This window comes from Haemaphysalis longicornis, unplaced genomic scaffold (assembly GCF_048455015.1).
Source record: "Haemaphysalis longicornis isolate Haplotype H1 unplaced genomic scaffold, Haemaphysalis longicornis Haplotype H1 scaffold_8, whole genome shotgun sequence".
Taxonomy (NCBI): Eukaryota; Metazoa; Arthropoda; class Arachnida; order Ixodida; family Ixodidae; genus Haemaphysalis; species Haemaphysalis longicornis.
Window position 1 is genome coordinate 128,348,347 of NW_027526445.1, and position 23,442 is coordinate 128,371,788.

General features: G+C 46.5%; 1 protein-coding gene across 6 annotated transcripts in view; it reads right to left on the bottom strand.

Moving 5' to 3' along the window:
- Positions 1 to 23,442, bottom strand: part of LOC144150106 (uncharacterized) — a 210,695-nt gene that overhangs the window by 55,179 nt on the left and 132,074 nt on the right. For 2 of the 6 annotated variants that reach the window (XR_013318432.1, XR_013318431.1), the window contains exons 1-2: positions 17,530 to 17,729; positions 15,948 to 16,039 (exon numbers count right to left, since the gene is read on the bottom strand). The exons of 2 other annotated variants lie outside the window; for them this stretch is intronic. The gene's annotated coding sequence lies outside the window, so the exon portion shown is untranslated. Of the gene's footprint in view, positions 1 to 12,246; positions 12,520 to 12,598; positions 12,653 to 15,947; positions 16,040 to 17,529; positions 17,730 to 23,442 lie in introns of those variants that run through there. 2 more of the 6 variants (XR_013318430.1, XR_013318433.1) reach the window with 2 other exon arrangements.

Below are 23,442 nucleotides of genomic sequence, written 5' to 3' on the forward strand. Positions count from 1 at the left end.
GATGAAGCATTCCAGTCTTTCGAGGTAAGCGCCAGCTTTGGACGAACTTTGGGAGCAGTTTCACCATGCCTACCGTAACAACAGCACTCTTATGTCCACATCTAAGTTTCACAATCTACGCTGTTACATCCCGGACGAGGATGCCACAGCCATCACAAGAAAACAAAACATGGAGTGATGTAAACTGTATGCCACAGAAATCTTGAAACCGGTCAAGGAACAAGATAAAAATACACCAGTGTCACCTGTCAGCACTGAGGATTCTGCTGCCTGTAAAGTCAACCACTTACCGTAAAATCCCAAGAGATACCCCACCCCCGAAAGATAAACCACCCCTGTTTTTGGCACGATTTCCCATGTTTTTTTTTTCAAAAACACTGAAAGATAACCCACCCCTGACAATAGCATCATCCCAGCCGGGGATGATGCCCGCGGAAACGAGGTTAGCTAGCGTGGGTAGGCTGCGATAACAGGTCACAGGAACCTGAAACCCGGCTGCGATAACAGGTCACAAGATCTAAAAATAACATGTGCACGTTCAGGTTGGCAATGCAGCCCGCACACATGTAGAACCGTAGCGAAATACTTTCCCCTTCCACGTATCTCCTGTTCGGGAGATATGTGGAAGGGAAACGCGAAACGCGACCACCACGCATCCTTGAACATTCCGGTCATTCATCTTTCGTCGCGAAGCAAGAACGGAAGGATGCAGCAAAGCTTCACCGTGGCGAAGAAATTGGAGGTTGCCCGATGGCACCGAAAGGCCGCCAGCAACACGAGTAAAACCCAGAGTTCGTACGGGCTTCAAAAGCAAAAATTCGATGGTTTTCAGGACTTTCAAGGACCACAAAACCCATTTTCAGGGCCTCCATCCAATGTTTTATCTGAGATTATAACTTTTTCAACACAATTCCAAATTTTGCTATTGCCCAATACCTAAGCACATTAGTTCACATTTAAATAGGCGCTAACGGGTTTGTGAATGCTCCCCCAGCTTTATTTTTTATTTCACAGTTGGTATTTAGAGGTCTTTCTTTTTTCTTGGTGTTTTTCTGAGGCTGTTTGATTTCTAAACTTCATTAAAGTTGCCTGCCTCTTCTTTGTCAGCAAGAGTATGAGCTGAAATTAAATCAGCAAGTGTTGCTGTAAGGCAGGACAAACTATGTACGCGTCCACCATTTGCACATAAAAGCAAACGCAGATGGAGCGTATGAGGCACAGCAAACATGCAATGAGCGGCCGTCCACAGACTAAATGGAACATGCAAGATAGAGAACAGAAGCCGGCTTTCACTGGATTGTATTGTGACATGGATTCTATTGAGGAGTGCTGCTCCCAATGTTGCCTCGTAATAATGACAATCCACCAAACTCGTAATGTCACGCAATACACTGAAACTTGATTGTTACAATGTTTCTTTACATTTTTAACACCTAAAACCCACAACACTCTAAATTTTTGTAGAAAGACACGGCCATTGGTTCTCTCGAGAAAAATCAAGGGTTTTTAAAGGACCATTTAAAAATTCCAGGACTTTCCAGGCCTCGAAATTGACCCTTCTAAATTCAAGGGTTTTCAAGGACCTGTGCGAACCCTGAAAACCACACGCCAATTTGGGCTGGATCGTAAGCAAGTAAGGCAGTGGAACTCTACGTACGAAACTCTCCTTCAGGAGTGCCAGGGCAAAGGACAGTTTAAGCGGTCTTTGAACAGCGGTCGACCTGTGTTTTCCGAGGAGATCGACGACGGACTTTTTGAATTTCTACAAGAAGAGAAAGCGGCGGGCAGGGCGGTTAGTAACCACCTGCTCCAGGAGCAAGCGAGGAAGCTTGCATTGGAAAAGCTTGCACCAGAAGCCAAGTTGGGCTGCGTGTTCGTTCTTTGGCTGCGATACATTTCACACCTTTTTTTTTACTGCGCACCGAAAGTTAGCCCACGTCATATTTTCACTCGATTTGCTCTCGATCATAGGTGGGCTATCTCTCGGGATTCTCTCGCAATACGCCCACGCGCAGCTACTCAGCAATGCTAGTAGATATACACCGGAACACTCCTACATGATATCAAAGCTATCTAAGGGGCTAGTAGGTCGTTTGACATGATGAAATAAAATGCACAAACTAAGAAAAGGACACAGAGAAGGAGGACACCACACTCCCTTTGTTCGTACCGTTCTTCCTTACTTTTCACATTTTGTTTCACCAAAGAGAAGTGACCTCGAGAACTTGACCTCCTCCATCCACTAAGGCGGTAAGTTGGGCGAGTTGGTTACTGACTAAGGAAATCATCGTACTAGCAAACTCTAAACAGAGACAGAGGTAAAAGAGGCGACGAAACACACGCTAGTCTAGCGTGTGTTTCGTTGCCTCTTCGTACTAGCGAACACTAAACAGAGACAGAGGTAAATCAGGCGACAAAACACACGCTAGTCTAGCGCGTGTTCCGTTGCCTCTTTTACCTCTGTCTCTGTTTAGTGTTCGCTAGTACAATGATTTCCTTGACCTCCTCATCAGCTGAAGATTCCTCTCAAGTCAATTCACCAGTTTCGGTGGCAGAGTTGAACAACGAGATCAATGAATTGGTGACCTTTGTGCTAATTTACCATATTTTCATGCGTATAAGCCGCACCAAAAATGCGAAACTTTCAGTGGCAAAGTAAAGTATGGGTGCGGATAATACGCAGGGTTTTTCCTTTAGTGCAGCTTCACAGCAATGCGCGTTGTGCAGTGAAGCTTCTACGCAGTAACACTGACTAAGCCTTCCGTTGCAGAACGTACAAGGACGAGCGCACTGTAACAACTGAATTTATTAGGGAATTGCGGCCTTCCCCTTGCAGTCAGTGTGTTCTACTTGCTAAATATACGCTTTTTCTGTAAACATAGTACATGATGTGTTGCTTGAGCAGTAGCTTTGGTGCAGCATTTCCTGTGCCAAATGTGCGGGCAATACGAGAGGATTTTTTTTTTCTTTTCCGGTGGGCTGAAAGTGAGGGCGCGGATTGCCGTACTTACTCGCATAATGATCGCACTCGCGTAATGATTGCACCCCTCAAGCATGTCGTCCACGTTTGATTTCTTTTATTTCCCGCACAATGAACGCACCCTGAACTAGCTGCAGCAATATGTCGTATGTGTGCAAAGTCTACCTGATGATGGTCATGCGTACCTCTGTTTCCTTCCCTTTCGAAGAGGACATGGATATATTATTGCGAAAGACGTGCTGATATTAGCGATATTGGCAAGCATGCGCTCAATATTGGTGAGGAAGAAACTCTCACTGAATGCAGATAATATACTCACAATACAAAGAAAAAAAACGCGCTCAGGTTGCTGAGTTGGCCACCATGTCTGTTTTGATGTGATTTCTCTGCCATCTTCATCTCTCTCGTCCTCTATCCACGCTCTTTCCTCCCCTTTCCCTTCTCATACGCAGAATAGCTGGCCAGACACTCTACCATCAGGCCGACCTTTCTGTGTTTTTTCTTTTCAATAAAACTCCTCTCTCGCTCTCTCTTGATGTCCCGCACTGTAACAGTGGCAGCCACTTATTGGTCTAACCCTTGTCACCTCGCAGCAAACTGGTACCGGCACTTTCGGTAATTCCTGAAAACTACAGCATTTTCTGTCACTTTTTCAAGCGGCTGGTGGTGGCGTGCAGTTTTTATTATGTTTTTATTAAATTATTTTTATTATTTTCATGAGAACTATCGTAAAAATTTTTACCCACAATTTGCCGGCATTTTCTGTGCTCAAAAATGTTTTGCGAAAAATTTACCCCGCATAATGAACGCACCCTTAAATTTACATCAATTTTTTTTAAAACAAGTGCGATCATTAAGTGAGTAAAAACAGTATAAGCAGGGGCGAGGTATACGCGCAAAAATACGATAACTATGAAGTCGGGAAGAGTGCTTGGCGTTACCCCAGTGACATTTCGCTGGTGGCCAACTAAAGGAGCGCTGAAGTGACCTCCCACAGCCTCTGCATTACACGTAGCTGACCGTAAAAAAAACTTTCCTTTACCGATTCCAGAAGCACAGCACACGTTCGTGCACCGCTGATATCTCTCCGAATACTAAGAAAGAGTACCTCGTGACAGGCATACTTAGGTGCATGTCCCGAGCACATGAAGTAAGAAACTGTACGGTGCGATTTGCATGTCATGTCGTAGGAGGCCCACTGGACTTAAAAAACAAGAAACATTATTTTTACGGTTATGATGATTAAAATTGGGGGACATGGGTAGTGTTTCATTCTGATTGCAGATATGAAGCTTGTTTTTGTGTAAAACAGCTGCGTTCAAATTTATTCAGAGTTTTATGCTTGATTCTGGGACAGCCTTTGTAAAAAAACTGCTGGAGGGATGCAGCAGAACAGGACACCATTGAACTGTGCACAAATCAAGGAGTGCAATAAGACTACAAACTTCATCAAGGAGTGCAATAAGATTAATAACTTCATTGTTTTATCTGATCTGTAGCAGAAGTTACAACCGTTTGAAGTTTGCACCTGGAAGACAAAACCGTTTTTTCTGGTTCCCACCTTCTAGGTACAAACTTCAAACGGTCGTAACTTCTGCTACAGACCAGATAAAGCGATTAAGTTAGTAGTCTTATTGCACTCCTTGATTTGTGCACAGTTCAATGGTGTCCTGTTCTGCTGCATCCCTCCAGCAGTTTTTTTTACAAAGGCTGTCCCAAAATCAAACATAAAACTCTGAATAAATCTGAACGCAGTCGTTTGAATGCGCCGGTACAAGTTTGCTGCGAGATGACAACGGTTAGACCAATAAGTGGCTGCCACTGTTACAGTGCGGGACATCAAAACAGACATGGTGGCCAACTCAGCAACCTGAGCGCGTTTTTTTCTTTGTATTGCATCTTTTGCATGTCGTTCATTGCATAGCAGTGTCACAGTGCAAGACTGCTGGAATATTTTTTTTTTTTTTTATTGGGGTTGGGTACCGGTGAAGAGGTCGAGGCCAAGGATTCTGAGAGTCGCTAAATAACGTTTTTTGTGCCTTTGTGCACTGAGGCCGCCAACCACCTTCTTTATTATTTTTCTTTTTTCTTTTTCTTTTTTTTGCACATTTAAACGTTTTGCCTTCTCCTGCTCCTCTTGTCTCTCCTTCGTGTAGCATAAACAATAGACATTTCAAAAGCACCCGTTTGTTCAGATTATGCAGACATTTTTTTTAAGCTTCAGCTTCACCATCCATGCGAACTGAGACTGAGCTTACACAGCCACTAGCATCCACACACGCGTACGTAATTCCTCATTTAGCATCAAAAATTCAGAACAGCCTAAACGCGCTGACTCGTGCTCTAATTTGCAGCAGATTCACCACGCAATTGTTTTGTTCACCTTGGGTAGCAATTTTTTCTAAATGTCATGGTGCCTTTCTAGAAATCGTAAAATGTAAGGTTTTTATTGCTTGATTGTGAGGTTTAACGCGCCCACACTACACAGGCAATGAGGTGCGCCATAGTGCAGGGCTGGCGGATTAATTTTGACCACCTGGGGATCTTTAATGTGCGCCGAAATCTCGTACACACGGGTGTTCTTGCTTTTCGCCTACATCAGAAAAGCGGCCGCCGCGGCCGGTAATCGAACTCGCGTTCTCATGCTCAAAGGAAAGAAGGCAGGTGTACACCTGATTACAATAAATTAGTATCAGGGAAGTAAATTAGTTCATTATATCCAACATTTGTTGTAACAGTATATGCAAAAATCGGCTCTAAAAAAATCGGCAATCTGGCAATTTCCAAGCTCCGAACCAACTATAAATGAGGTACTCCATGCCTGTCTCCTTGAGGCATTTCACACTAAATGGACCGGAGCGTGGAAACATGATATTACAAAGTTCGTCTGGCAAAAGAGGCCTGTGTTCCTTTTTATCTGAACAAGGATGTGCTCTCTGTCTGGTGGCTTTTCACAGCACTGAGAAGGATGAAGTTTTCCAGTGTACATGCACGGAAGGCCTTTTCTGCTACTGCAGTTTTTCAAATTATTAAGAAAATGGTTGTGTTTACTAAAAATATTTTTAATTTTGCTTTTTTTATGCTATCTGTTTAATTTTGAGCATCACATGAACCAAATATTTTTTTGTTACAGCTGATATCGGCTGTAACGAAGAAATATTTCAGTTTCGTTTCATTATAACGAAACCGGTTTTGTGGTTTTGTTGTAAAAATAACAACTGTCACTGAAATTGAGCGTGACCAACCAAAAATCATATTTACTTCACTATAGCTGATAATTCGCCAAGTCAGTGTTCGTTATAACGATGTTCAACTGTACTACTAGTGGTACCAGAGTGGTGAGGGAGGCCACAGAATGTATGTTATAAGTGTTATAAATGCTTTATAGTTAAACTTTGTGTAAGAATAGAAGCAACTACACAAGCTCACCGTGGCAAAACTGACGGTACCGCATGCACCACTCGCCGCTACCTTGCACCGTCTCGCGACGAAATCGGACCTTGCAATAGCCCCAGTAGCGCCTTTGTTCATCGAAAAAGCCACCTTTTACTTTGGGCGCTAGCCACTAATGCCAAAAATCCCCATCATATTCAAACAATTGGCTCAGCCTGCAAACATAGCAACGTGGAATGCCACGCTATGAAAAGAAATAGCCATTTGTAGCTGGTGCCGTTACTTGGTAGAAGGTAACCTAATGCTCCAGCAGACAAGTGGGAGATGTGACAGTCTCCAAGGGAGCCCTTGACGGGCACATAAAGTATAAATGAGGCTATGGTTGTACCCTTTCTTTTCCAACCTTGCCGTGTAAAGCATAAGCATAAACAGCATTGGGCTCAAAGGGAATCCCTGTTTGAATCCTCAATAGACCTGGTGCGTTCATCTTTACCTTCCCTTCCCACGTCAGGTAAATCTTGATATTGTCTCGATAAATTGTGCAGCAAAGTGTATTACCTCGTGACCTAAAAAACCTCCTGGGGTTCCAGCACACTCCAGTGGTTTTCTGTTTACATTGTCATATGCCCCTTTATTGTCCAAGGATGCTACGCATATTGGTCTATCCTAAGCTTTCGAAATCTCCACATATTGTGTTAGCACAAACAAATTATCGTCCAAGCAACAATCATTACTGCATCCATTCTCCAGTTCCCTGAGGATTTCGTTCGCTTCCATCCAAGCTTGCATTTCTGATTTTATTGCCTACAGTACTAAACTGTGCACCCGTGATGTTACCACAAGTGGTCTGGGGGAATCAATACTGGCTTCGTTGCCTCTGCCTCCACACATTAAATTCTTCCTACTCTGGAGCCAATCCTCTGGTATTTGCTTGGTTTCTGTCCCGTCTCCTAGTGCCCTGATCAATGATGCCTTACTTATTGACCCAAGCAGTTCTATCAGTTGCAATGGTGTTCAACCCGGACCGACTGCTCTTTGGGGGAAACCTCCCCTCTACTCTTTCCAAGGAAAGATCTCTCAAGTTGATCTCCCTTCCCGCAGTCTTCTGTGGCACTGTAGCCATTGGTGCAGATATCACTCCCTTTATCTCCTTCAACTTGTCACTGCTCACTTCCTGAATACGCACTGTACAGGGTTCGCACAGGTCCTTGAAACACATTGAAAACCCTTGAATTAAAAAGTGTCCATTTCGAGGCCTTGAACGTCCTGGAATTTTTAACTGGTCCTTGAAAACCCTTGATTTTCCTGGAGAGAATCAATGGCCCTGTCTTTTCACAAGAATTTAAAGTGTTTGTTGCGGATTTTAGGTGTTAACAAATGAATGGAAACATTGCAACCATCAAGTTTCAGTGTATTGCGTGAAATTACAAGTCTGGTGGATGTTCATTCTAGGTGTTAACAAATGTCAAGAAACATTGCAACAATCGAGTTTCAGTGCATTGCGTGATAGATTTTCATTATTACGAGGCAACATTGGGAGCAGGCACTTCTCAATACAATCCATGTCACGATACAATCCAGTAAAAACCGGCTTGTTTTCTATCTTGCATCTTCCATCTAGACTGTGGACGCACGCTCATTGCATGTTTGCTGTGCCTTATACGCTCCATCTGTCTTTGCTTTTGCGTGCAAATGGTGGGCATGTACATACATAGTTTGTCCTGCCTTGCAGCAACACTTGCTGATTTAATTTCAGCTGATACTCTTGCTTCATGAAGCATTCATGAACGCGTTAGCGCCTATCTGAATGTGCACTAATGTGCTTAGGTATTGTGCAATAGAAAACTTTCGCATTGAGTTGAAAAAGTTATAATCCCAGATAAAACATAAGATGGGAACCTTCAAAATGTGTTTTCTGGTTTTTGAAAATCCTTGAAAACCCTTGAATTTTTGCTTTCCAAGCCTGTACGAACCCTGGCACATATGCCTGAGCCAATCAATGTATTGTAAGTCGGTTCTTTTGCACAACACCCGAGCCCTGCAAGAAAGCAAGGCACAAAATGCAAGCAATTTTAAGAAAGTGCGGAGACAGAATTTGAAATCTGCGATAATTATGCATACTTCCCCTGTACGTGGAGATATCTCCTGGGAAGTTTGCATTGCAGCCGTATCATGTATCCATTTTATATCAAATTTAATTTTTCGCATGGGTGAGAAAGTCAACAGCTGAGATCCCTTCGATATAAGCAACTTGGTGAAAACTTGGACTGCTGACACCAGGGGCCAAATTTATTAAAATGACGAATATCATTTTACAGAATTTAATCTTGGATCACGCACACGACATTGTACGACACACAGGTAGCGTGCCAGTCAGGGTACGCTGCACGCATGGCCTGACTCTCATGCCTGCTGATACACCTATGCTGGGTGTGCACTTGGCCACACTTAGGCCTACTGTAAAGACGTATACAGTAGACTTCCAACTGGGAAAATTCAAACTTCTCGTTAAATCAAAGGCGTTTCAAAATTTTGGTTGGCCCACTATGTTTTCAATGTATTTCAAAGCCTCTTAACCCTTTGAGGGTCCAATTTTTTCATGAAATGCGACCCCCAAGGGTCAATTTTTTTTATTGCTGATTTAAATTGTTCGGATGAATCTATTTTGAGAAAAACTTATCGTAATTTTTTTAGGGTGATCCTAAAGTGACAAAAAAATCATTTGTGTTGTTACATATATGTCGTTTATTCATGAGTAATACGAGAAAAATTCTAAATAAAAATTAGAGTAATAAGCCGGCACCTTTTGAGTGAATCAAAATCAGATAGATATCAGTTTCGCAGGCGCGAAAAGCGGGAAGCACCCAGAGGACGATACCGAAACCAGCCGCTGCGCACGCGGGCGCGCGCGGCCAGATGCGGGAGCGATAGACGGCACACCGCCCACAAAATACAAAAAAACGAGAAAAGAGCCTCATCAGTTTCGCAGGCGACCTTGGTCTGTGCCAGGCCCAGCGCGCCCCCTCGTTAGCGGATGTGCAAGCGATAGCCGGCGCGCCGCTGAAGTAAATCATACAAAAATAAAAAGAAGAGCCATCGGCGCAAGAAAAAAATTTGACGTATTTCCGAAGTGTGGCAGCACATGCCAAGCAAGAGAAGCTGGCAAAAAAGGCGCGCTTTTGAAAGATACAAGCGATGCTGTACATGTACGCCATTGACCATTTTGAAAGTGTTTACCGATGCCGTACATGTACGGCCATGACCCTCAAAGGTCAAACTGCATCCTTGCCTAAGTTCGGTTAATTTGTACTTTTTACTCATCCTTACCGGATAATATCTGCTGAATTTGCCGCTTCTGGTTGTGCATTCGCATCCTTTCAGCACATTCTTGATGAGCACAGAAAACTGATGCAATAAACTGGCACCCCTTGCTCTAATCGAAAACTTTGTTTCGAGCCCTTATGCACAGGCAAAGCAGTAATACATTCGGGTGTCTTTTTTTTCTTTTTTTGAAGATTTAATAGCACTTCAGTATTGTGCGTGAGTGCTGTATATTAAATATATGTGAATGTTTCATTAGAACACAAATTGGTATGTTGCCCCGAGTCATGTTTATGAGAAGTTGTGACAAATCAAACTTCTGATTATAATTCAAACAAAATCCTGGGGTCCCCTTTGAGCTTGAATTATTGTGAGTCAACTGCATCTGATGACCACTTTTCACTAATGCCATAAATGATTTATAGAACAATTTTGCTCCACATTTTAACTTATTTACCCACATGTGTAACTTTGTTTTCAACAAGAGTTCCATTCTAGTGACAAGTAACGAGTGTTAGCCGGAGCTACCTGGTTGCTTCACTCCGCCATCAGCGGCATGCCATGCACTGCGCGGAGCTAACATCTCATGGCACGGGCGCCTACGACAAAACAGTGACACACTGAGAATTTTTTCAACAAGGTGGCTGCCCAGGCGCTGGCTTCACTGAAACTGAATCTGTCATGAAAGAAGACATGTTGCATACTTATTTATGCTGAAATCGGCCATTTAATGTACCATTATATATGATCATTGATCTGAGAGGTGCCAGTAGTCATGAAAAAAACATCAACAAAAAAATTTCGCCCCAGTCTACTTTAAGGGCCTATAGCAACAAAAATTTGCCTGGGGAAATTCAAGTTGAACGCGTGGCATATGTTTCAGCGTGCTGTTCTGTGCCTTCTTCATCTCCGTGTTTCGTTGGTTTAGCGCCGTTTGTAGTCAGATGAATCCGTACCAACTTGCCCAGGTTTGCGTTCTACCCATTGCAACGCCACCAGTGACTAACCTCCAAGTTTTGCAAGCGCTTAAAAATGATTTATAACAAACAACACAGCAGCTAGCATAGCATCATCAAAACACCCAGTGTTCTCAATATGATGCCTAAATTAGGAGCCTTTTGTTGTCTCCTGCGTTTGAAAGGCATTTCGACTGCACTTCCACAACAGGAAACTCCTTCATTAACAGAACCAACTTGTACTAAAAAATGAACGTAGCCAGTAGGTATTTCAAGGTTCCACCTGGAGAGAGGAAGATAAGACAAGGAGCCACACAAAGTGACAACAGGAAGTTCAAGTTGCACAGCTTATCTACTCCGCTACATGCGCAGTGTGTGCTACATCCTGCCATAATCCGACAAACCCAGAAGAAGTAAAAATTGCACTATTAACAGATAAAATGCCTTCGTGGAGGCATTCACATTCCAAAAGTAATCACATTAGTACTCGCACTGCTAAAAAGGGCATATTAAGGTTGCTCCTGTTGGTTGCAAATGTAGAACTCTCCACAACCTCTTCCCCTAGATATGCGAAGAAAAGGGCACTAAAACGTTTCCCGTTTTTCTGCGTTCAGCTCACAAACAATATTTCAGTAGTGCATTACTGCAGTGCGAACACTGGCAGGCACTGGCACTGGCACTTTCCTGCATGAAGAGCACGGTCATGAACCCACTCTTCCGTTGCCCCTTATGTTGGCAATACGCCGATTAAGTGCCACTGTCCCTTAATGAAGTGGTGCAATTTTGAAGCAATAAACGTTTGTTGTCGAGTAGTCTGGTTGAAAGGGAAGTATTGAGTTCATCACTCAACCACCGCACGCACTCAAAACACAAAAGAAATGCCAACACTGTGTGTACATTCAGGCATAGAAAAGGTACACAGTGCCGACGACGGTGGATCGTCACAGAAAATGCGAGGAATAAGCCGCGAAGTTGACCAGTGACAGCCAATAGGACAGCTATGGCCTCAATGACGTCGTTTAGGCCATGCCAGGGGTGCATAACGAGGAGAATCGAAGAGAGCGCGGTTGGTTTTTCCGCGCATTTCACAACGATTTGCGCACTCACCGCTTCACGTGCAAGTGTAATATTTGGCTCAGGTATTCCTGGCATTGTAAGCTAAACGTCGCGCAGGTTTACTTGCACTGCTCAAAGAGTGTTGCAGGGTCCCTTTAATACATGAGCTTCTACGGAAGGGAAATAGACAGCTCCCTGTTTGTCCACTAGAATAAAGAATAAGTCCTTTCAAGTTTCATTCAGGTTATTAGCTAGGAAGTATAACCATACTTCCATAACATAGTACTGTACAAAACAAACAAATGCATATTAAAAGAGGCATCTAGAGCACAGCACATTACAAACAAAAGTGTTCTACAAACAAATGTGTTGTTTTGTCCACTCCTTGGACTGCACACAGCTTCACTGGTCATCCCTCTTCATAGAGTGAAAGGACACGATTTTTTCTTATAAGTCTACTGCTGTAAATAAGGAATAAGATGGGTGCAGGCAGCAGGTGATAGCAGGTGGTGAAGAGGAAGTCAAAGCTGTGCCCACTGCCTCACTCTGAGAGTGTGTTCCTTTGCTTCACGAAAATCGACTGCCTTGCTCATGCTTTCACTCTTGGATCTGGCACACGCTGGTGCTGAAACCCGGGATTCGAGGCATAAGTGGACCTGCCTTTGACGGCGCTGCGTCTATGAGGTGTGCGAGGTCTGGACACATCCACACCGCCTGATCCAGAAGGCTTTTCCCTTGACCGCTGCCCATCATGGCTTGTCCAGCTACGCCAGCCCTCCCTATATAGAACACCTGAACCGATGCGGCAGGTTCCTGAAAGAGAAAATCACTAGGCTCATTGCGGCAATCAATACCCTTCTCCAGGATCCGATTTGAACCGTAATCAATCTTACCGCTAAGCTCAAACTCGTCCCCGGCATGCAGGCCGATACACGGTCCATCGACGCTGCAATACGAGAGAACTTAAAGGAGTAGTGACACAAAATTTTTAAGCTTAGCTAACTATGTACAATGCCTCTTTTTTATCAGGAGATATCTCCCAGCAAATTTCAACAGTAACCGTTCAGTATAACATAGTTTAAATCCACTTTAATCTTTGCCCACTCGAGAAAGCCCAGAGCAGGCCGACATGAAATATGTGCTCCTTGCCACAAACTGCCGACATTGGGGCTCCCGTGACGTAGCTGACGCGCCGGCTGCGGTTGTTGGCGCACGCTGCTATGCCGTGTGTATGGCGTCATGGTTTTGGGACTGACATCATGCTGCCCGGGTGCGTGGGGATGGTCAAGACCTCAGCCAGTCTTGGCACGCGTACCCAGACCGTTGGCAATGTGACAAAAATGGTGACGTCACGTGCACCCTCCAGTAATGGCGGCCACTGGGCGTTCGTTTTGTCGAAACCGAAACTGACACGAATAAACAACGCCGCAAATTATTGTTTATGCTACGATCGACCGTCTAATATGCCATTCTATGATTAGTGGGCTAATAGGCACTCACAGCAGCGAAAAAAACGTAACACGAAAATTTCATGTCAGTACTTCTTTAACAGGGGACGAGCTGAAGGATGACGTGGCCCTAGCACAGCTGTTTGATGACAAAATGTGTTTCTTCAAAACGCATGTGTTACACCACCCGGCCGGCTGAACTGCTCTGAATTGGATTCCAGGGGCAACGTCCAAACCAACTGATTGAGCGGAAACCAAGAATGCGTGGGTGGGCCCATAATAATGCCAGGCACCTCCATTCACGCCCACTGAAAGGTTCACCCCGAGGTGCTTCCAGAACAACGTGAGGCAGCCATCCATAAGTAAAATGCAGCCAATCCTCATTTGTCATTGACTGCGCTGACCGACAACCCTGTGCGCAACGATGCCCGTGTGTCCTTCAAGCCAAGTGGGTCCTTCAGAATCTTGGCTGTGCATCAAGAATGATCTGCCTGACATGAACTTCATCCCTACCGACCGTAGCACTGTCATACCGAGCGCTGATATTCCCCACAGTTACGACCTAGCAGAAGTGGTACTTCCATTAGGGTTGCACATAGGTGACCCTCCCCTCCAGTGTGCTCGCAAAGAGCCTCCAAACAGGAACAAAGTGAAGCAGCACCCTGATGTCAACATGGGGAGACAGGATACGAGGCTTCGTGGGCAACCACGAATGTTGTCCGCGGAATTCATGACATCTCTAAAATGCAGTAATGGCAGCTCAAGATGCCAGAAAACCTGAAGCACTGTCGAAATACGTTAGCGCAGCACATGCGGAGTCGTGGCGTGGTTTGCAGCGACCCCATCCCTTCTGCAGCACCACTTCTGCAGAAGCCGACCGAAACCGACTCCACCATAAATTCTGGAGCACTGCAGGGCATCCTAGTTCCGAAAATGGCACGCCTGTCCCAGAAGCGCCGTCAGCCAAGGCTCGCAGCACAAGAAACTGGGGTAGCAACCAGCTTGCCAACAAGAATTCTGCTAGATGCCTCTTGTTTGTTGCCCGATCAGCACAGCACTTGACACAGGCACAATATCAAGTACATTGAGCCACTTCTGCCAAATGGATACCCGTACGACTCACGTGGGAGGCTACTGCGGGTCTTCCTCCCGCTGATAAGCCGAAAGTATGAGCAATGATGCAGGTGCAGTGAACTTATTCCCAGTGTATAAACTACCGTGGTTCATTACGCCTCCCATGGAACTTCAGAAGACGCCTGCTATCACTGAAGCACCGCACATTCCATTCTGCGCCATCGTTAGGACAAGGTGTGCTAGACGAGGATGGTTGCAAGGGGCAGAACACTGTAGATCACACACGGGTGACAGGAGGCGATGCCGGTTGTGTCCTTGGAGCTCGTCATACTCATCAAAAAGAACTGCCACTGCTTGCACTCCTCTTTGGTTAGTCCGCCGTCTGGGTCACGACGCACGAGGAGGGCACCACTCCCACCGAGATCAGCAGCTGCCCCACATGATGCTGGCCTTCCTATGCTTTCCGCTCCACCACCACCAATGCAAACACTCCAGCAACATTCAACTCCGCCTGATAACTGGGGTGGAAATTAGGTGACCTATTCAGGAGCTGATCTTCAAAGGCCAGTCGGCCATGGACGATGGGGGCGGGGGAGAGGGAGGATGACTAAGCTGCGCTGTTCTCGTGGAAGCGATGGAACACGCTCTCAGAGAGAGAGGCAGTGGGCGCAGCTTAGTCTTCCTCTCTCTTCACCACCCCCATCGTCCCCTGCCTGCACCCACCCTGCTCTTTATTTACAACACCTACCACAACTGCTGTCCCCATGAGGAGTGCTACTGTTGATCCCATTTTATTAAGTGCAGAGCACTTTAGGGGCTCGCCTTGTCGTCATAGCTCGCCATAACGGTTGATGTCAAGCGACTGCCGGAATCAGGCAGCGCAGAGAGATAACGGGCCCAAGTAGAGCCCGGCGTACCCATCGTAGGGCGTCCTGCAGAGGCTTTGAAAACCAAGCGGTTTAAATAGTCATAACCGTTCGAAACTCTTGAACCGCTGGTGCTTGTCATACGTCTCCCCATTGTTTAGCGCAAAGAAAATTGCAGGTACATTTGAGGCAACATATATGTAACTGGCAGTTCCCGTGTTCATTTGGTTAGGAATGCTCGTTCGGATGGTTTTTACAATAGTAAGCGAAAAAAAGTGGCAGTGCAACGCCGGCACATGCAGGAGGAAAAGCAAGTGCAAAAAGAACAGAACTTTCACCGGCACTGTTTCAGGCAGGGGTTGTGTGCGCACTACGGAGGTGGAAATTTGAATGGAATTTGGTGGTAGCAGTGAGCGAATAACGGCAATTAGTGTGCTCAAATTACTCTGTATATCTTAGCACGTCTTTAACACATTTTTGTGTCTAAGGCCACAACGGATTTACTAGGTCCATGCTTAGTTAGCCAGAGTTAAGTATCTGCCATGGTGTAGGGGATGTATGTTGGAATCGCATTCCAGAAACCCCAGGCTCAAATCCTAGACCCTTAATCCACCAATTTTCTTTCCTATACTTTTATTTTCATCACCAGTTCAACATTTATGGAACCATTGCACGGTCACGCTGACACCAGGTTTTCGCGTAATGCAGTACTCAATGCTGCCACGCTAACAATGGCAGTTGCAGTATCAGCTAAGCACAGAAAGCGGTTGACTGCTGTGAATGGGAAATATTCCAGTTAATTCTGTGCAACCACAGCTGTACAAACACGTTGTACAACCACAGCTCAGCTTACCTGCGCATAGCCTAGCTTGAGCAGCAACATCTCCTAGACAGCTTGGCGGGCATCCAGGGCTTGCAGAGGCACCATTAGGGCTAGGTCATAAGCTGACAAAAACAGAGGACAATGAGTTCCACATAACTGATACAACATGTACAGTTTCATCATCATCATCACCAGCCTATCAAAACCCACTGCAGGGCAAAGGCCTCTCCCATGGATCTCCAATTATCCCTTTCCTGTGCTAACTGCGACCAATTTATTCCTGCAAACTTCTTGATCTCATCTGCCCATCTAACCTTCTGCTGCCCCCTGCCATGCTTGCCTTCTCTAGGGATCCACTCTGGTACCCTTAATGACCAACGGTTACCTTGCCTTCGCATTACATGCCCTGCCCACGTCCATTTCTTCTTCTTAATTTCTACTAATATGTCTTTAACACCAGTTTGCTCCCTGACCCACTCGCTCTCTTCTTGTCCCTCAATGTTACACCTATCATTTTCCGCTCCATTGCCCGCTGAGTCGTTCTCAATTTAAGTTGAACCCTCTTAGTGAGCCTCCAAGTTTCTGCCCCGTAGGTGAGTACAGGTAAGATGCAGCTGTCATACACTTTCTTCTTCAGGGACAATGGTAGGCTGCCATTCATTATGTGAGAATGCCTGCCGAATGCACTCCACCCCATTCTTATCCTTCTGTACAGTGTATACATCCTAAATCAAGGCAAACAAAACTTATGCCTTTAGGTAAACAAAAATGCAGAAAGTTTTAACACAGTTGCATAACTAGGGGCTATCTCAATGCACGCAATGCAGGAGAAAAAAAATATGTCCCGCTTTTCCACCAGCAACGGCTTTCCAGAGCGGTAATTTGGCCAGCAATCAATTAAATGCTTTAAACTAAAACCCTGAAGGGCCAGGACCTTAAATGTGCACACACCATTTTGGTGAGTTGGGGCAAGGTTTGCCCCTGGAAATGTGTTAAAGAGATGCAAAGTCGGCTCGTTGTACTCGGCACCGACTAAAAGTGAACAGACATTGCAGAAGTGTCAACCGATCGCCGAAGGCAGCTGTAAAACAAGAATGCAGCCTAACTTGCAAATAAATGCAGATGCTGTGAGTTGGTCATTATTTATCAAATCCCGTTGACGTGCAAACAGGACGTCGCGTTAGTCACGCTAAAGAGGGCACAGACTAGCTTGCAGGTCATGACATCACCAGCGAATCTAGCTGCGAATTGCCCGACATGTGGCCAAATCAGCCTCTGTCCAGGTTTCTGAGTCAGAAGTAAGAAAAACCGCGCTACACATGACTAAACGCTGTTAGAGTTGATTTTTTTATCATTGTTCTTTATCTACGATATTTATGTTTTACGTTTGGCGCACTGCTACCTACGTATAAAAGACCAGCGCGAGTTGGAAATAAAGGTGACAGTTTGCGCCTTCGACTAGCTTGTTCCTGTCCCGTTGGGAGAAAAATAACGCCAAGCACTACTTCATAAATATAACAAGGGGTAGGCGTGTGCTTCATACTAAACTTCCCACATTACGCTACAGTGCGTTGCTAGCTTGTAAACAACAAGCACATGAAATACGACTTACCGTAAACCTTTGTTCTACACGACGAGTTGTAACTGAATCTGTAGAACGTGTGGCAGTTTTCACATATGCTAAAGTCCTGATAAAGCATTCTGAAGGTGCAATAACCATAAAATCACTATAAATATGCGCAAGAACCTTCTAGGCTTGAACTAGAATTTATTTCACTGTTATTGACCACTGCGACGACCAGCAGGACACAGGCGCGGGTCCACGTTTGAATCGAAGCGACCAAAGCACGCCTAGTGGCGTTGAAAACTATCCCCAAGGGCAGCTAAATGACAAATAAATGTATCCTTTATAGTAAAAATACAAAACTATGTAGTGCTTCAGATTTTTTTAGCATAAAAAAATTATTCAATTGTGGCTAAAAAGAAGTGGGGATGTCAAGGCGCGCGTTTTTTTTTTTTTTTTAATTTTGCTACTTTCCGTCTGTAGCTACTTCTAGGCAATCTGCTACCTCCGATGAGTTTTTGGGTTTTTGGCGTATCACTGCGATCCCTAGAATACACTGTAGTATCGCTCGTAAGTTCTGGGCTACACTGGGCATCACTGATTTCCATTCTTGCGTAATCCGCGCAGGCAGCCGGGACCGATAATCGAGCAGGGTGCCAGGGTCTCACATACAGCTCCATTCTCTCTCATTACACAAACACAAGAAGGATATACCCACCTCCTCATCACACTTTTTCCAACCATAAAGCGTATATCTACCGGCGACTGCAAACCGAGACATACTACAACCACACCATCCTGTCCCACATATCCCCATCTCTGTTCCCCTACAATTGCCCACAGTGTGACATCCCACTCTCAACTTACCACATAGTATACTCCTGTCCCCACCACCCTCACCCCATCCCATCCCCATCCCCTGAGCAGTGGGAGTCTGCGCTGACCAGCTCGGCGCCGGAGCGTCAACTCGCGCTGGTGCAACGAGCCACGGATGCAGCGCAGGCCCGCGGCCTCCTGGACGAAGGAGGCTGACCACACCCCTTTCCCTACCCCTTGAGCTCAGTAAAGAACGTTTTCCACCACCACCACCCCTTCCCTCCGGAAACAGGGGCGCACGCGATACTTGACCTCAGCAAAAAAAAAAAAAAAAAAAGCAAAATTAAAGCGCAATAACCGCAAAATGAAAACGAAAACCCTTCTGCCAAAATCAAAACGCAGTGACCGAAACGAAAATGCAGAGCAATCGATCTACCAACCGAAACCCTTTCATTTCCTGAGCTTATTTTACCCGAGCGCAAATGTTTGGTATATGCTATTGTAGAACATTCTTCAGCGATTATCGGGAACGTTTACGTTCTTCTATGGCTGACTGCTCTTCTGCGGAGGGAACAACTCTTGGCCTACTTATGCCGCGCTAGTGCGTGAACTACCCGATGAGAGCTGCGTCCGAGAAGGGGAATCCGCGGGATGGTTTCAATCTATAATTCAATCTATACAGCTTCCCACAGGGGCAAAGTCAACACTTCATCCTTGGCCAATCCCCAGTCCTCCCGAGTGGGTACGTGTTAAACACTTCAAGGGCATCATCATCGTCATCGTCGTCGCCGCCGCTGAGCACGTGCACATGAATGCAGTTGACTTTACCGCAAGGCGTTTCGGCGTAAGACACCACCGACAGCGCAAGTCAGGCGCTACAAGCTTCGCTTGAAAATTCCAAGTGAGTAGATTCGGCACGCCCCACAGCAGCCGCGTACATTTTCTGAAGCGCTAGAATTGTGTCAACTTCAAAGCCTTCTATATTTAGAAGGCTCTGGGTGCGTTTCTCGCAGAAAGCATTTTTTTGCGCAACCTGGCTAACTGCTCAATATAATAGCCCATGGTATTGTTGATTGAGGCACCGACATTTCACTAATCACTAATCACTAAAATCACTCATAATTTTGATTGCCTAGACGACCTCCCCCGCGCCCCCTCCCCTCACTTTTGTTTTGTGAAAGGTTTACGTACGGTAAGTCGTATATCATTTGCTTGTCGTTTACAAGCTAGCAACGCCCTGTAGCGTAATGCGAAAATTTACTATGAAGCACATGGCGAACCCTTGTTATATTTATAAAGAAGTGCTTGGCGTCATTTTTCTACCAAACTCGGTCTGGATCGCGGTTACTCTACCCAAAATCAGTAGTTGTAAATTCTTCGTCAATCTGTTTACACAACCGGCATGAACAACCGTTTTCGCCAATCTTTCTTGCTTTATATGCATCTCTGCCCGAATTTACGGTGAATTTAGTAAAGCTGCAACCTCCTCCTCCTGCCCTTTGACTCCCGTGAAAGCCATTGGTGCCCACATAGCACGACTCACGGAGGAGGTCATTTTAAAGGCATTTCTAATAATGTGCTTGGGATAGAAGCAACGTCTAGAACAAAGGTGGCCGTTAAATACGTTAATTTTCCAGACGTTGTGGTGTATAGTACAAAGTATGATGTTTCAAAAAATGTTTGCAAATGTATACTTTACACTGCTTGTAGTATGCATTCACAAGACTTCTTCGCGTACGTAGAGGTGCAGTCATTGAAAAAGGAATTGCGATCACGAAAATATGAACCAGAACACACAAATAGCGCGATTTCTTTCCATTCAAGACAAAATGATGCGTGGCTTAGTTACAAAAACAAAGTTGGAAACTTTGGCTTTCCAAACAAACCAATAACGCGTCATAGTTGGTCCTCAACGAAAAGTACTTTTTTTTTTCAATTTTGCGGGCTCGGGTGCATATTTTCACGTTCGCATTTCCTTTGTCCATGACTGTACATGCACATAGCCGTTTCATGCTGTCGGAAAATGTCTTGTGTGTCACAGGGTGTAAAACCGGGAATGAAGCAATGCGTTGCTCACATTTCGCTTGAAGCAGTGCCCCCATCGTAACCTCAAAATGCAACCCGTGTGCAGGAGACCAGACCGCTAGATGACGGTAAAAGAGAACTCCTGAAGACATGGCGCCCAGCTTCGCCAGCGACCAAGTCGTCCCAAGAGAGTGGTGGTCAGTAAGAAGGCTGAACGGGCGTCCATGTCTCAATTTGGTAACGGGCCAAACGAGTGCAAGGCATCGATCCCCGCTCCGTAATGGAATATCTGCACTCTGCTTGGGTCAGCAGGCGCCTGGCGTACGCAATCATTCCGCTGTGGCCGGATTGGGACAAAACAGCCTTCGGCAGGAGCGGGCGGATCAAAATAGCCAAAATCGGGGCATTTTTCAGATGCGCGATGAGCGTCGAAAATTTGTGAGCTTGTTCGGTGGGGCCTGTTACGAAGCCCGCTGAGCCCGCCGCAATACTCCTCGGCTGTGCGGCGAAGCCTCCACTACGTGCGCCTTTCAAGCAGGCCCACCCTGTCGGTGACTCACGCTTGCAGCTGATAATTGACAATTCAAACGCGTGGCTACACGTCTGGATCGGTGGCGGCGTGATCAAACTTCGGTCGTGCCTACGCAACACGCCGAGACTTACCCAAAGACACGGAAGTCCGCTGCGGAGACCTCCTCTCTCCCCTCTCTCGGACTCAGCGTGCGCCGCTACTACCGACTGCTCACGAACTCTGGAAAGAGTGTTGTGTGTGTCTGTGCTGTTCGTGTCGTGGGCAGAATCTAGAGGGAATGCTTGTTTTGACCGTTGGCGCTTTGGGTATAAATAAGACACACCAAGTGCTGTAATTCATTCCTGTTAGAGCAGTGAATCAATGCTGTCACTCTGCTCGAGCCCTGTACTGTAACCTCACCCGTCGGGGCATTGTTCTTTGGCTTCGGCTCATTTCTCGCTATGAAGTAAACAGTTACGTCTGCCTACGGCTTCTGGACTTCTCCACGGCCGCTCGCTTCACCACGCTACCACACGTATGTCCGAGGCGACAAAGTTTGGCTCGGTACGCCTTTCCGTATGCAGCAACGGGTTGTCAGCGGTGGGATGACAATGTCCCAACAGGCCCCAGGCAAAGGTGGCGTCACTTAAGGCCGATCCACACGGCGGACCAAAACGATTATTTTGACCGCGGTCCGCGCATCACGTGACAGGACGTCACCAGTTCGCGCGGGCCGCCGTTGGTCCGGGCAGGACCGCGGCCCTCGCGGGCCAAATATTCGCCGAGGGTTTACCGTCCGCGGTCTCGACGGCGGACCGCGACATCAATCAGCGTGGTCTGACAGCTCCCGCGCCGCGTGGGCGGAGCCGGGTCCAGTTGCGCCAATAGAGAATGGCGCAGGCAGCGCGGCTGTTTCGAAGCGCTCGAAGGAGCCTGTCAATCACCCCCGCTGGGATAGGCGGCGGGCTAGGCTTACAATCGCGACGCATACTTCATCCGCGCTTTTACTAGCGAGTCCTACGACTCTTACTAGTGCAATGCTAGCCGTCATTATCACTTTGTTTCACGCATGTGGACCTCAATTTGCGGGAAGCGTTCGGTTCCAGCGAGCGGTGACGAGCCGTATGCAGCCCGCATCACCCCGCCGTCGCCGCTCGTAGTGTCGCCTTCGTGCGAACGACGCCGGCGGCTGCGTGAGCGCGCCCGCCCGGCTGGCACGCGGGTGGCTGTTACTGTGGGGATGAAACGTTTCGTGCAGGCTTGTGCGTTACAACATGTTGTCGCGGCCAAACGGCGCCTGTGTTCAACCTTCCAGCTTGCGTGTTCAGACGGTCGGCCATTCCCGGTCCGCTCAGCCGGCCCGCCGTGTGGATGCGCTCTGCTCTGGATTCCGCTCACGCCACAACTTGGTTCCGCAGTCCCAGCTCTTTTCGACACATCCACTTTTTAAAGGGACACGGAAGTGAATTTGTCAAGCTCCCGTTTTTGCTTGCACTGCGTAGACTGGCTCAAATTAGCACACTTTTCATCGTTTATCCGGTTTACAAATCGGTAATTATTTTACAAAGCGCGAAAGAAGAAAAACTACCATGCGCGGTTTGCGGCGGCCGCACCAACTAAGGCTGTGACGTTGAGAGGAGGGGCGCCGTGATTGGACGATGCCCGAGGTTAGCAATCACACAAGTTTCGGTTTCGGTTTCGGTTCTGTAAAACATAACCAATGGCTTTGTTGGATGGGCATTCTCAATATCTCAGTAATCATCGTACCGCGCTTCTGCCATGTTGTCGGCTGTAAAATGCACAAGATAAGCCTCCCAGGGCGGCTTGAAGTCGTTGCATTCACTAGCCGAGACCTACGCAGTGCATGAACGCCCTCCGCGTACCCGCAGACGCCCAAATGTCATGCGCTTTTCCCCCATATTTGGAGCTTGCCTCCCTCATGCCTGTATCGTAAAAAGCGTGTTCGCACCAGGCCAAGGGTCTGTTCATTCTGGCCTGTGCCCACTGCCTGCAAGCAGTCGGTGCTTATGGCAACAGCACGCCAACGAGAACTCGCTAGCGCGCCAGTGCCAGCCTGCGCGCGTTTTGTGAACTAGTTCGTGTAGCCATGAACGTTGCGGCCCCAAAAAAGGTGAACTCAATATAGAAAACATCGGCGGAAAACAAAAAAGTTGACTTACAAAAAAAAAAGGACGTACCCGCGGGGATTCGACCTCGTAACTCGCAAAATATTTACGGTGAATTCCTAGCGCCCCAGACTGCCAGGCTACAAAGCGGGACGCGAAAGCCTTGCTAATATAGGGTATATATTGTACAACCGGTTTACACTTTTATTTAGTTTTGGCATTTCAAGCCGCTTAGGTGACTATTTGTTGTACTGCGATCGTGCAGTAAGCGTCGCCCGAGTTTCCACAATAGCTCACGTCTAGCAATTGCATTTCGTAGACGGAAAAGCGTTCGCAGATGCGTAGTCGTGCTGCTGACCGCTGGGCTTGTTCGCCCAGCGCAAAAAAGTGCTTCCCGCGCCCTAGTTTTACGCTGTACGGTAAAAATATCAGTTGATTTTATTTGCTTAGTACCTATATTGACTTCGCTGACTCTTCTCCCGC